Raw genomic sequence first — 12544 nt, forward strand, 5'->3', positions numbered from 1 at the left:
CAAATCCACACTTCTAATAAGAGATAAGGACACTTTTTAGAACATCCCAAACCCAAAAAAGTACAGAAATGACCCCAAACAGCCCCAAACGACCCACCCGATTTGGTTTAAACCGCAAATGAACATAAGTCGAAATAGGTATCGATCCGAAGGTTACTACCCTTGACATCGCATCCACAGGTCTTATAAGAGATAAGGAGATTTTTTAGAACATCCGAAACCCAAAAAGTACAGAAATGCCCCCATATATTGCCAAACAACCCACCCGGTTTGGTTTAGATCGAAAATTAAAATGTGTCGAAATAAGCATCGATTCGAAGGTCACGACCCTCAACATTGCATTCGCACATGTAATAAGAGATGAGGACACTTTTTAGAACATCCCAAACCCAAAAAAGTACAGAAATGCCCCCAAATAACCCCAAACGACCCACCCGATTTGGTTTAAACCGAAAATGAACAAATATCGAAATAGGTATTGATTCGAAGGTCACAACCCTCAACAACGCATCCACATGTCTAATAAGAGATAATGACACTTTTTAGAGCATCCCAAACCCAAAAAAGTACAGAAATGCCCTCAAATTACCCCAAACGACCAACCCGGCCTGGTTTAAATCGAAAATGAACATTTATCGAAATTGGTATCGATACGAAGGTCACGACCCTCAACTTCATGTCCACACATGTAATAAGAGATAAGGACATATTTTAGAACATCCCAAACCCAGAAAAGTACAGAAATGCCACCAAATAACCCTAAACGACCCACTCGGTCATGTTTAGACCGAAAATGAACATATGTCGAAATATGTATCGATTCGAAGGTCACGACCCTCAAAATCGCATCCACATGTCTAATAAGAGATAAGGATAATTTTTAGTTAATCTCAATCCCAAAAAAGTACAGAAATGCCCCCAAACAACCCAAACGACCCACCTTGTCTGGCTTAAACCAAAAATGAACATAAGTCGAAATAGGTATCGATTTGAAAGTTACGACCTTTGACATCGCGTCCACACGTCTAATAAGAGATAAGGGCACTTTTAAAAACATCACAAACCCAAAAAAGTATAAAGATGCCCCCAAATAACCCCAAACGACCCACTCGATCTGGTTTAAACCGAAAATGAACATTTGTCAAAATGGGTATCGCTTCGAAGGTCACGACCCTCAACATCGCATCTACACATCTAATAAGAGATTAGGACACATTTTACAACATCCCAAACGCAAATAAGTTCAGAAATGCTCCCAAATAACCCAAAATGACCCACCCGGTCTGGTTTAAACCGAAAATGAACATTTGTCTAAATTGGTATAGATACGAAGGTCACGACCCTCAACTTCATATCCACACGTGTAATAAGAGATAAGGACACATTTTAGAACATCCCAAACCCAAAAAAATACAGAAATACCCCAAATTACACCAAATGACCCATCCGATGTGGTTTAAACCGAAAATGAACATATGTCACAATAGGTATCGATTCGAAGGTCACGACCCTCAACATCGCATCTACACATCTAATAAGAGATTAGGACACATTTTACAACATCCCAAACGCAAATAAGTTTGGAAATGCTCCCAAATAACCCAAAATGACCCACCCGGTCTGGTTTAAACCGAAAATGAACATTTGTCTAAATTGGTATAGATACGAAGGTCTCGACTCTCAACAACGCATCCACACGTCTAATAAGAGATTAGGACATTTTTTAGAACATACCAAAACCAAAAAAGTATAGAAATGCCCCTAAATAATCGCAAACGACCCACCCAGTTTGGTTTAAACCGAAAATGAACATATGTCGAAATAGGTATCGATTCGAAGGTCACGACCCTCAACATCCCATCCACACATCTAATAAGAGATTAGGATACTTTTTAGAACATCCCAAACCCAAAAAAGTACAGAAATGCCCCCAAATAACCCCAAACGACCCACCCGATCTGGTTTAAACAAAAAATGAACATTTGTCTAAATTTGTATCGATAAGAAGGTCACAACCCTCAACTTCATATCCACACGTGTAATAAGAGATATGGACATATTTTAGAAAATCCCAAACCCAAAAAAGTATAGAAATGCCCCCAAATAACCCTAAACGAACCACTCGGTCTTGTTCAAACCAAAAATGAACATATGCCAAAATTGGTATCGATACGATGGTCACGACCCTCAACTTCATATCCACATGTCTAATAAAGGATAATTTTTAGAACATCCCAAACCCAAAAAAGTACAGAAATGCCCCCTAAACAACCCCAAACGACCCACCTTGTCTGGTTTAAACCGAAAATGAACATAAGTCGAAATAGGTATCAATTCAAAGGTCACGACCCTCAACATCATATCCACACATCTAATAAGAGATGAGGACACATTTTAAAACATCCCAAACCTAAAATAGTACATAAATGGCCCCAAATAAACCCAAACGACCCACCCGATCTGGTTTAAACCGAAACTGAACATAAGTCAAAACAGGTATCGATTCGAAGGTCACGACCCTCAACATCGCATCCACACGTCTAATAATAGATAATGACACTTTTTAGAGCATCCCAAACCCCAAAAAGTACAGAAATACCCCCAAATAACCCCAAACGACCAACTCGGTCTGGTTTAAATCGACAATGAACATTTATCAAAATTGGTATCGATACGAAGGTCACGACCCTCAACTTCATGTCCACACACTTAATAAGAGATAAGGACACATTTTAGAACGTCCCAAACCCAAAAAAAAGTACAGAAATGCCCCCAAATAACATTAAACGACCCACTCGATATTGTTTAAACCAAAAATGAACATATGTCGAAATATGTTTCGATTCGAAGCTCACTACCCTCAACATCGCATCTACATGTCTAATAAGAGATAAAGACAATTTTTGAAACATCTCAAACTCAAAAAAGTACAGAAATGCCCCCAAACAACCCCCAACGACCCACCTTGTCTGGTTTAAATCGAAAATTAACATAAGTCGAAATAGGTATCGATTCGAAGGTTACGACCCTTGACATCGGGTCCACACGTCTAATAAGAGATAAAAACAGTTTTTAGAACATCTCAAACACAAAAAAGTAAAGAGATGCCCCCAAATAACCCCAAACGACCCACTCGGTCTGGTTTAAACCAAAAATGAACATTTATCGAAATATGTATCGATTCGAAGGTCACGACCCTCAACATCGCATCCACAAAAAAGGATACTATTTAGAACATCTCAAACCCAAAAAAGTATAGAGATGCCCACAAATAACCCCAAACGACCCACCCGGTCTGGTTAAAACCAAAAATTAACGTTTGTCGAAATGGGTATCGATTCGAAGGTCACGACCCTCAACATCGCATCTACACATCTAATAAGAGATGAGGACACATTTTAGAACATCCCAAACCCAAAAAAGTTCAGAAATGCTGCCAAATAATCCCGAACGACCCACCCGGTCTGGTTTAACCCAAAAATGAACATTTGTCTAAATTTAGTATCAATACGAAGGTCACGACCCTCAACTTCATATCCACATGTGTAATAAGAGATACGGACACTTTTTAGAACATCCCAAACCCAAAAAAGTGCAGAAATGCCCCCAAATAACCCCAAACGACCCACCCGATCGGGTTTAAATCGAAAATGAACATTTGTCTAAATTGGTATCGATACGAAGGTCACGACCCTCAACTTCAAATCCACAAGTGTAATAAGAGATAAGGACACATTTTAGAACATCTCAAACCCAAAAAAGTACAGAAATGCCCCCAAATAACCCCACACGACCCACTCGGTCTTGTTTAAACTGAAAATGAACATATGCCAAAATTGGTATCGATACAATGGTCACGACCCTCAACTTCAAATCCACACTTCTAATAAGAGATAAGGACACTTTTTAGAACATCCCAAACCCAAAAAAGTACAGAAATGGCCCCAAACAACCCCAAACGACCCACCCGATCTGGTTTAAACCGCAAATGAACATAAGTCGAAATAGGTATCGATACGAAGGCCACTACCCTTGACATTGCGTCCACACGTCTTATAAGAGAGAAGGACATTTTTTAGAACATCCGAAATCAAAAAAAGTACAGAAATTCCCCCATGTATTGCCAAAAAACCCACCCGGTTTGGTTTAAACCAAAAATTAAAATATGTCGAAATAAGCATCGATTCGAAGGTCACGACCCTCAACATCGCATTCGCACGTGTAATAAGAGATGAGGACACTTTTTAGAACATCCCAAACCCAAAAAAGTACAGAAATGCCCTCAAATAACCCCAAACGACCCACCCGGTATGGTTTAAACCGAAAATGAACAAATATCAAAATAGGTATCGATTCAAAGGTCACGACCCTCGACATCGCATCCACACGTCTAATAAGAGATAATGACACTTTTTAGAGCATCCCAAACCCAAAAAAGTATAGAAATGCCCTCGAATTACCCCAAACGACCCACTCGGTCAAGTTTAAATCGAAAATGAACATTTATCGAAATTGGTATCGATACGAAGGTCACGACCCTCAACTTCATGTCCACACGTGTAATAAGAGATAAGGACATATTTTAGAACATCCCAAACCCAGAAAAGTACAGAAATGCCACCAAATAACCCTAAACGACCCACTCGGTCATGTTTAAACAGAAAATGAACATATGTCAAAATATGTATCGATTCGAAGGTCACGACCCTCAACATCGCATCCACATGTCTAATAAGAGATAAGGACAATTTTTAGATCATCTCAACCCCAAAAAAGTATAGAAATGCCCCCAAACAACCCAAACGACCCACCTTGTCTGGCTTAAACCAAAAATCAAAATAAGTCGAAATAGGTATCGACTTGAAGTTTACGACCTATGACATCGCGTCCACACGTCTAATAAGAGATAAGGGCAGTTTTAAGAACATCACAAACCCAAAAAAGTATAGAGATGCCCCCAAATAACCCCAAACGACCCACTCGGTCTGGTTTAAACCAAAAATGAACATTTATCGAAATATGCATCGATTCGAAGGTCACGACCCTCAACATCGCATCCACCAAAAAGGACACTTTTAAGAACATCTCAAACCCAAAAAAGTATAGAGATGCCCCCAAATAACCCCAAACGACACACTCGATCTGGTTTAAATCGAAAATGAACATATGTCGAAATAGGTATCGATTCGAAGGTCACGACCCTCAACATCCCATCCACACGTCTAATAAGTGATTAGGACAGTTTTTAGAACATCCCAAACCCAAAAAAGTACAGAAATGCCCCCAAATAACCCCAAACGACCCAACCGATCTACTTTAAACAAAAAATGAACATTTGTCTAAATTGGTATCGATACGAAGGTCACAACCTTCAACTTCATATCCACATGTGTAATAAGAGATAAGGACACATTTTAGAAAATCCCAAACCCAAAAAAGTAAAGAAATGCTCCCAAATAACCCCAAACGAACCACTCGGTCTTGTTCAAACAAAAAATGAACATATACCGAAATTGGTATCGATACGATGGTCACGACCCTCAACTTCATATCCACATGTCTAATAAAGGACAATTTTTAGAATATCCCAAACCCAAAAAAGTACAGAAATGCCCCCCAAACAACCCCAAACGACCCACCTTGTCTGGTTTAAATCGAAAATGAACATAAGTTGAAATAGGTATCAATTCAAAGGTCACGACCCTCAACATCGCATCCACACATCTAATAAGAGATGAGGACACATTTTAAAATATCCCAAACCCAAACGACCCACCCGATCTGGTTTAAATAAAAAATAAACATAAGTCAAAATAGGTATCGATTCGAAGGTCACGACCCTCAACATCGCATCCACACGTCTAATAATAGATAATGACACTTTTTAGAGCATCCCAAACCCAAAAAAGTATAGAAATACCCCCAAATAACCCCAAACGACCAACCCGGTCTGGTTTGAATTGATAATGAATATTTATCGAAATTGGTATCGATACGAAAGTCACGACCCTCAACTTCATGTCCACACACGTAATAAGAGATAAGGACACATTTTAGAATGTCCCAAAAACAAAAAAAGTGTAGAAATGCCCCCAAATAACATTAAACGACCCACTCGATTTTGTTTAAAACGAAAATGAACATATGTCGAAATATGTATCGATTCGAAGCTCCCTACCCTCAACATCGTATCCACATGTCTAATAAGAGATAAAGACAATTTTTGGAACATCTCAAACTCAAAAAAGTACAGAAATGACCCCAAACAACCCCAAACGACCCACCTTGTCTGGTTTAAATAAAAAATTAACATAAGTCGAAATAGGTATCGATTCGAAGGTTACGACCCTTGACATCGCGTCCACACGTCTAATAAGAGATAAGGATAGTTTTTAGAACATCTCAAACCCAAAAAAGTATAGAGATGCCCCCAAATAACCCCAAACGACCCACCCGGTCTGGTTAAAACCAAAAATTAACATTTGTCGAAATGGGTATTGATTCGAAGGTCACGACCCTCAACATCGCATCTACACATCTAATAAGAGATGAGGACACATTTTAGAACATCCCAAACCCAAAAAAGTTCAGAAATGCTGCCAAATAATCCTGAACGACCCACCCGGTCTGGTTTACACCAAAAATGAACATTTGTCAAAATTGGTATCAATACGAAGGTCACGACCCTCAACTTCATATCCACATGTGTAATAAGAGATAAAGACACTTTTTAGAACATCCCAAACCCAAAAAAGTGCAGAAATGCCCCCAAATAACCCCAAACGACCCACCCGATCGGGTTTAAATCGAAAATAAACATTTGTCTTAATTGGTATCGATACGAATGTCACGACCCTCAACTTCATATCCACAAGTGTAATAAGAGATAAGGACACATTTTAGAACATCTCAAACCCAAAAAAGTACAGAAATGCCCCCAAATAACCCCACACGACCCACTCGGTCTTGTTTAAACCGAAATTGAACATATGCCAAAATTGGTATCGATACAATGGTCACGACCCTCAACTTCAAATCCACACTTCTAATAAGAGATAAGGACACTTTTTAGAACATCCCAAACCCAAAAAAGTACAGAAATGACCCCAAACAGCCCCAAACGACCCACCCGATTTGGTTTAAACCGCAAATGAACATAAGTCGAAATAGGTATCGATCCGAAGGTTACTACCCTTGACATCGCATCCACAGGTCTTATAAGAGATAAGGAGATTTTTTAGAACATCCGAAACCCAAAAAGTACAGAAATGCCCCCATATATTGCCAAACAACCCACCCGGTTTGGTTTAGATCGAAAATTAAAATATGTCGAAATAAGCATCGATTCGAAGGTCACGACCCTCAACATTGCATTCGCACATGTAATAAGAGATGAGGACACTTTTTAGAACATCCCAAACCCAAAAAAGTACAGAAATGCCCCCAAATAACCCCAAACGACCCACCCGATTTGGTTTAAACCGAAAATGAACAAATATCGAAATAGGTATCGATTCGAAGGTCACGACCCTCAACAACGCATCCACATGTCTAATAAGAGATAATGACACTTTTTAGAGCATCCCAAACCCAAAAAAGTACAGAAATGCCCTCAAATTACCCCAAACGACCAACCCGGCCTGGTTTAAATCGAAAATGAACATTTATCGAAATTGGTATCGATACGAAGGTCACGACCCTCAACTTCATGTCCACACATGTAATAAGAGATAAGGACATATTTTAGAACATCCCAAACCCAGAAAAGTACAGAAATGCCACCAAATAACCCTAAACGACCCACTCGGTCATGTTTAGACCGAAAATGAACATATGTCGAAATATGTATCGCTTCGAAGGTCACGACCCTCAACATCGCATCCACATGTCTAATAAGAGATAAGGATAATTTTTAGTTAATCTCAATCCCAAAAAAGTACAGAAATGCCCCCAAACAACCCAAACGACCCACCTTGTCTGGCTTAAACCAAAAATGAACATAAGTAGAAATAGGTATCGATTTGAAAGTTACGACCTTTGACATCGCGTCCACACGTCTAATAAGGGATAAGGGCACTTTTAAAAACATCACAAACCCAAAAAAGTATAGAGATGCCCCCAAATAACCCCAAACGACCCACTCGATCTGGTTTAAACCGAAAATGAACATTTGTCAAAATGGGTATCGCTTCGAAGGTCACGACCCTCAACATCACATCTACACATCTAATAAGAGATTAGGACACATTTTACAACATCCCAAACGCAAATAAGTTCAGAAATGCTCCCAAATAACCCACAATGACCCACCCGGTCTGGTTTAAACCGAAAATGAACATTTGTCTAAATTGGTATAGATACGAAGGTCACGACCCTCAACTTCATATCCACACGTGTAATAAGAGATAAGGACACATTTTAGAACATCCCAAACCCAAAAAAATACAGAAATACCCCAAATTACACCAAATGACCCATCCGATGTGGTTTAAACCGAAAATGAACATATGTCACAATAGGTATCAATTCGAAGGTCACGACCCTCAACATCGCATCTACACATCTAATAAGAGATTAGGACACATTTTACAACATCCCAAACGCAAATAAGTTTGGAAATGCTCCCAAATAACCCAAAATGACCCACCCGGTCTGGTTTAAACCGAAAATGAACATTTGTCTAAATTGGTATAGATACGAAGGTCTCGACTCTCAACAACGCATCCACACGTCTAATAAGAGATAAGGACATTTTTTAGAACATACCAAAACCAAAAAAGTATAGAAATGCCCCTAAATAATCGCAAACGACCCACCCAGTTTGGTTTAAACCGAAAATGAACATATGTCGAAATAGGTATCGATTCGAAGGTCACGACCCTCAACATCCCATCCACACATCTAATAAGAGATTAGGATACATTTTAGAACATCCCAAACCCAAAAAAGTACAGAAATGCCCCCAAATAACCCCAAACGACCCACCCGATCTGGTTTAAACAAAAAATGAACATTTGTCTAAATTTGTATCGATACGAAGCTCACAACCCTCAACTTCATATCCACACGTGTAATAAGAGATATGGACATATTTTAGAAAATCCCAAACCCAAAAAAGTATAGAAATGCCCCCAAATAACCCTAAACGAACCACTCGGTCTTGTTCAAACCAAAAATGAACATATGCCGAAATTGGAATCGATACGATGGTCACGACCCTCAACTTCATATCCACATGTCTAATAAAGGATAATTTTTAGAACATCCCAAACCCAAAAAAGTACAGAAATGCCCCCTAAACAACCCCAAACGACCCACCTTGTCTGGTTTAAACCGAAAATGAACATAAGTCGAAATAGGTATCAATTCAAAGGTCACGACCCTCAACATCGCATCCACACATCTAATAAGAGATGAGGATACATTTTAAAACATCCCAAACCTAAAATAGTACATAAATGGCCCCAAATAAACCCAAACGACCCACCCGATCTGGTTTAAACCGAAACTGAACATAAGTCAAAATGGGTATCGATTCGAAGGTCACGACCCTCAACATCGCATCCACACGTCTAATAATAGATAATGACACTTTGTAGAGCATCCCAAACCCCAAAAAGTACAGAAATACCCCCAAATAACCCGAAACGGCCAACCCGGTCTGGTTTAATCGACAATGAACATTTATCAAAATTGGTATCGATACGAAGGTCACGACCCTCAACTTCATGTCCACACACGTAATAAGAGATAAGGACACATTTTAGAATGTCCCAAACCCAAAAAAAAGTACAGAAATGCCCCCAAATAACATTAAACGACCCACTCGATATTGTTTAAACCAAAAATGAACATATGTCGAAATATGTATCGATTCGAAGCTCACTACCCTCAACATCGCATCTGCATGTCTAATAAGAGATAAAGACAATTTTTGAAACATCTCAAACTCAAAAAAGTACAGAAATGCCCCCAAACAACCCCCAATGAGCCACCTTGTCTGGTTTAAATCGAAAATTAACATAAGTCAAAATAGGTATCGATTCGAAGGTTACGACCCTTGACATCGGGTCCACACGTCTAATAAGAGATAAAGACAGTTTTTAGAACATCTCAAACACAAAAAAGTAAAGAGATGCCCCCAAATAACCCCAACCGACCCACTCGGTCTGGTTTAAACCAAAAATGAACATTTATCGAAATATGTATCGATTCGAAGGTCACGACCCTCAACATCACATCCACAAAAAAGGATACTATTTAGAACATCTCAAACCCAAAAAAGTATAGAGATGCCCACAAATAACCCCAAACGACCCACCCGGTCTGGTTAAAACCAAAAATTAACGTTTGTCGAAATGGGTATCGATTCGAAGGTCACGACCCTCAACATCGCATCTACACATCTAATAAGAGATGAGGACACATTTTAGAACATCCCAAACCCAAAAAAGTTCAGAAATGCTGCCAAAGAATCCCGAACGACCCACCCGGTCTGGTTTACACCAAAAATGAACATTTGTCTAAATTTAGTATCAATACGAAGGTCACGACCCTCAACTTCATATCCACATGTGTAATAAGAGATACGGACACTTTTTAGAACATCCCAAACCCAAAAAAGTGCAGAAATGCCCCCAAATAACCCCAAACGACCCACCCGATCGGGTTTAAATCGAAAATGAACATTTGTCTAAATTGGTATCGATACGAAGGTCACGACCCTCAACTTCAAATCCACAAGTGTAATAAGAGATAAGGACACATTTTAGAACATCTCAAACCCAAAAAAGTACAGAAATGCCCCCAAATAACCCCACACGACCCACTCGGTCTTGTTTAAACTGAAAATGAACATATGCCAAAATTGGTATCGATACAATGGTCACGACCCTCAACTTCAAATCCACACTTCTAATAAGAGATAAGGACACTTTTTAGAACATCCCAAACCCAAAAAAGTACAGAAATGGCCCCAAACAACCCCAAACGACCCACCCGATCTGGTTTAAACCGCAAATGAACATAAGTCGAAATAGGTATCGATACGAAGGCCACTACCCTTGACATCGCGTCCACACGTCTTATAAGAGAGAAGGACATTTTTTAGAACATCCGAAATCAAAAAAAGTACAGAAATTCCCCCATGTATTGCCAAAAAACCCACCCGGTTTGGTTTAAACCAAAAATTAAAATATGTCGAAATAAGCATCGATTCGAAGGTCACGACCCTCAACATTGCATTCGCACGTGTAATAAGAGATGAGGACACTTTTTAGAACATCCCAAACCCAAAAAAGTACAGAAATGCCCTCAAATAACCCCAAACGACCCACCCGGTATGGTTTAAACTGAAAATGAACAAATATCAAAATAGGTATCGATTCAAAGGTCACGACCCTCGACATCGCATCCACACGTCTAATAAGAGATAATGACACTTTTTAGAGCATACCAAACCCAAAAAAGTACAGAAATGCCCTCGAATTACCCCAAACGACCCACTCGGTCAAGATTAAATCGAAAATGAACATTTATCGAAATTGGTATCGATACGAAGGTCACGACCCTCAACTTCATGTCCACACGTGTAATAAGAGATAAGGACATATTTTAGAACATCCCAAACCCAGAAAAGTACAGAAATGCCACCAAATAACCCTAAACGACCCACTCGGTCATGTTTAAACCGAAAATGAACATATGTCAAAATATGTATCGATTTGAAGGTCACGACCCTCAACATCGCATCCACATGTCTAATAAGAGATAAGGACAATTTTTAGATCATCTCAACCCCAAAAAAGTATAGAAATGCCCCCAAACAACCCAAACGACCCACCTTGTCTGGCTTAAACCAAAAATCAAAATAAGTCGAAATAGGTATCGACTTGAAGTTTACGACCTATGACATCGCGTCCACACGTCTAATAAGAGATAAGGGCAGTTTTAAGAACATCACAAACCCAAAAAAGTATAGAGATGCCCCCAAATAACCCCAAACGACCCACTCGGTCTGGTTTAAACCAAAAATGAACATTTATCGAAATATGTATCGATTCGAAGGTCACGACCCTCAACATCGCATCCACCAAAAAGGACACTTTTAAGAACATCTCAAACCCAAAAAAGTATAGAGATGCCCCCAAATAACCCCAAACGACCCACTCGATCTGGTTTAAACCGAAAATGAACATTTGTCGAAATGGGTATCGCTTCGAAGGTCACGACCCTCAACATCGCATCTACACATCTAATAAGAGATGAGGACACATTTTAGAACATCCCAAACGCAAATAAGTTCAGAATTGCTCCCAAATAACCCAAAACGACCCACCCGGTCTGGTTTAAACCGAAAATGAACATTTGTCTAAATTGGTATAGATACGAAGCTCACGACCCTCAACTTCATATCCACACGTGTAATAAGAGATAAGGACACATTTTAGAACATCCCAAACCCAAAAAAGTACAGAAATACCCCAAATAACCCCAAATGACCCACCCTGTGTGGTTTAAATTGAAAATGAACATATGTCACAAT

This window comes from Telopea speciosissima, chromosome 7 (genome assembly GCF_018873765.1).
Source record: "Telopea speciosissima isolate NSW1024214 ecotype Mountain lineage chromosome 7, Tspe_v1, whole genome shotgun sequence".
Lineage (NCBI taxonomy): Eukaryota > Viridiplantae > Streptophyta > Magnoliopsida > Proteales > Proteaceae > Telopea > Telopea speciosissima.